The sequence below is a fragment of the Cephus cinctus genome, unplaced genomic scaffold (assembly GCF_000341935.2).
Source record: "Cephus cinctus unplaced genomic scaffold, Ccin1 Ccin1_scaffold0839, whole genome shotgun sequence".
NCBI lineage: Eukaryota > Metazoa > Arthropoda > Insecta > Hymenoptera > Cephidae > Cephus > Cephus cinctus.
In genome coordinates, this window is record NW_014333427.1 from 97,992 (window position 1) to 101,611 (window position 3,620).

At 42.5% G+C, this 3,620-nt stretch overlaps 1 protein-coding gene and 1 non-coding gene across 3 annotated transcripts in view; one reads left to right on the top strand and one right to left on the bottom strand.

Annotated features, from left to right (window-relative positions):
- The window catches only part of LOC107270833, a 17,865-nt gene that overhangs the window by 11,134 nt on the left and 3,111 nt on the right, over positions 1-3,620 (bottom strand). The window lies entirely within an intron of this gene.
- Positions 2,328-2,399, top strand: Trnaa-ugc. The gene has a single exon. It is a non-coding gene; the product is annotated as a tRNA-Ala (tRNA).

The window sequence follows — 3,620 nt, forward strand, 5'->3', positions numbered from 1 at the left end:
GCCACTAATAAATAACGAAACGAGGGGAAACAATGCGTTTGGTCCATTCTTGTGAAAATACAAGAACACTGGGTCCAGAAAAGATCAAAATTCATCTACCCATTCGGTGTGTACGGGACCATACAGTTTTAATTGGTCGATATTAATTAACGAGCGGGAGCAAGAATCGGAGTTAGTCACGTTGCGAAGACGAAGGGACGCAAATAGAGGTGGGGTTGGAGGGGCGGTGAACTTAACTGGGTACCGTGCACGTTGCCACCCCCCACTTTTCCCCCTTCGCCATCCATTTCGTACAGGGTTGTTTTCCTGCACGTGTCCTGCCATATGTCGTGCCTTCCCACCCCACGCTCCACGAGGACCTATAGGACAGACTGGGTACCGATCATTACGTTTCACCAGACACCGCTCATCGTTATCGCGCCCATGAAAAAAAAGGCAGCTATTTCTAGACATGCCTCAGCCCTTTGGGCACGGACCGACGGGACGTTCTTTGAAAGAAAATTAAACACGTGACGGAAATCCTCTTTACCATTGATTATGGGTAGGAGTGTAGTGCAGGTACTGTTTTCATGGGTATTACATCTTTTGTGGTAGATTCCTACTATACCGCAAAGTGCCATATGCGTAGCCCATATCGTCGTACATACCTTACGTACACGTATTCCTATAGCCTGGATCGCATATGGCGTACGAGACTTCAGGAGCAGGTGAATGAACCGAGCATGTGGGGAATAAGTGAACCGATGACTGTGAAACTTTCGAAATATTTTAATACCCTCGGGAAGAATCTTTCAGCATGAAAATGGATCGAAAGGGAAATTGAGGAGAACGTTTTCACGATGGGGTACACCTATATGTCTCTGCTAACGGAGGTTTCTTAACGACGCGACGAAATCCGAATGACGGAACCTCCACTTTACGGGCTTTTTGTCTGATAATGGAACTGTTCGCGATAAGATGCCATGAGGTCTTAACGATTTTACGGTGACGACGCATTTTAGCCGGGGATTTAATTTTAGGAGTAATTAAATACATTGGGTATCAGATATTAAGTGAGCCTGTTAAATATTTTTTAGATGTTTATAATGTAAGACATGGTGCGTAATTTTTTATTATATATATATCAAAGGGTCCTATGCACTTCGGAGCAGACGACTCAAGGCGCTTTCACATAGCAACGGTATCTAGGCTTTATTATAGGAATTTAAAATACGTCCACTTACAGGTTACGGTGTATCCGATGCGTGCGGAAGGGACGTTAGCCATTCTTTTTAATACATAAAACTACGATACTGGATCCTGACAATGGAGTGTATTGTGTGTCTGGTTTAACGTGCCTGCGATATTTCGTGGAGCTGACGAAAGGTAATTTACGAACAATGCAACAATACGGCGTGGGCACCGAACTGACGGAGCCTACTTCATTTTTCGACAGCGCTTAAACGCACGGGAATACGTATATAATTCTCCTATCTTATTACTTTACTTTGTAATACCCTGTGACGTCACTGCGCCGTGCGCCATCTTTGAAAGAGCTAGCGGACTCATTTTCATAATTCTCGACCCACCGCTAACAGCAGTATACGGTTGCTGACTTGACTTCGCCGGTGATTACGTTCATTCGAGTCAAGATCAGCACGACTATGATAATACATCGTAAGATAAAACAGTCAGACGACACGCGATTTGAGGTTATATTTTACCAGTCACGAGTCATCCGTCCTATTCTGTATTAATACAGAGAAAACTATAATCGACGAAGTTTAAAACGTTCTCAGGGACGGAGAAGGATCTGGAGTTAACTGTAGGAAAATGCAAAGATCAAAGTGTATCGTAATAATATGAAGTAACGGCAAAAAAGCGATCTCCTATATACACCGTCATGAAACCGACAAGCCAAAACCATTTCTATTGGTTGATCGGATAGTACATACATACATTGTATATAATATGGTGTACGTAGAAATCATGATTTCAATCGACCTAATTTATTTACCCAGAGTGCCTTCTAATGAACAACTAATTAATTGATCGTACCGTATGACGAGTGCGTTAGGTTTCATACCAATAAATTCCAACGATTTTTATATCCTTTGACAATCCGGTCAACGACAGCAGTAATGTTTTTTACATTACCCGGATGCAATCCGAATACTTTTCTCAAGCGGATGTCCTTCGCAGTAATTAGTTACTTACTTGACCAATCCTTTCGGCCAGTTCTCACGCGAATAGTCGCCCGAGGTGCTGATTCCTAAACGGGGCCAGATCGAAGGTAACCGTAAAGAATTTTCACATCGTTAGAGAAAGACAATTCAGTTTTACAAAGGGGGGATGTAGCTCAGTGGTAGAGCGTTCGCTTTGCATGTGAAAGGCCCCGGGTTCGATCCCCGGCATCTCCAATTTTTTTTTTTTCTAACACCAACCACTAACGAATAAACGTACACGGTGTTTGAAAAAAAAGCAGTTGAGATAATAATCTTTGATAAGAATCCGGAGCAGGTGCGGGCATTTATGTTTTCAGGTGCCTGCACATGTGTACGATGTAAATTTGTCTACCGTAGGACAAATGTGCAGTAACCATTAATTACCCTATAGAATCTTTATAATCACCGGGTAAGCGTAGATCGGGATTTCCAATAATGGCGTCGAATATACGTCAGCGACACGCATCGCCGTAATTTATAGCCACGACTGTGCACCGCTGCCAACGCAAATAAATCATAAATTCACAGCGGTACACGCTGCAAGCGCATCACTCCCCATTGCCAACCGTCACTTTACCTCCACAGTTAAAACACTTTTACGATTGTTTGTCGCACAGTCATGAACCGTTCCGTCCATTGGAGATCGGCCATTATCCTTAACCGACTTAAAAAGAAACATTATTGGCAAATCCATAGACACAGTTAACATGTGAATTAGAGTGAGGTTAATGACTAGTGAAAAAAAAAAAAAAGAAAATTTTCATCCATTTCTATTCTTCGAGTGAACGCCATCTTGAATTTTATATTAATCGTTTCAGCGATCAGCTACGTTAAACTAACGACACTCGAAGCATCGAATTTATCGTTCCGACGCGTTTTCAAACGACTACGTTAACGAACCTATTTACGGAACGGGGTCGTGTCGTTTAAACTCTAATTAATAAATCTCCGACACGTGCTGGACCAGGCACGGGAAAAGAAGGACGGATGAGTGGAAAAAAAAAAAATCGAAAAAAAAAATAACAAAAAAAAAAAGATCGGCCTCGTGAAGCCAAAGGGATACATGTGTCTTAATTTGAATAATGAAGCTGTCAACGGTCTCTGCCGTAGCGAAGACCTTTGCGTATTCGCCACTGAAATACGCAGCTGCATCGTTCTAACCTATAAAAGCTACAAAAAAAAGGTCAGCAATACTTCTCGACGTGGAAATCACGTTGAAAAGGATAAATTTTACATTCGATCAACAAAAAATCCACGGCTAGATATATTTGCGCAACGGAAATGCTTCGTCTGTCGAGACAATCTCTGGGTACACCGATGCATTAAGGCGAACACACATGCGTACTCGAGTGCTATCTGCTACAAGCCCACATTGTAAGTTATGCACTCGTGTTGCGATTGCGACCTCCCCCCCTT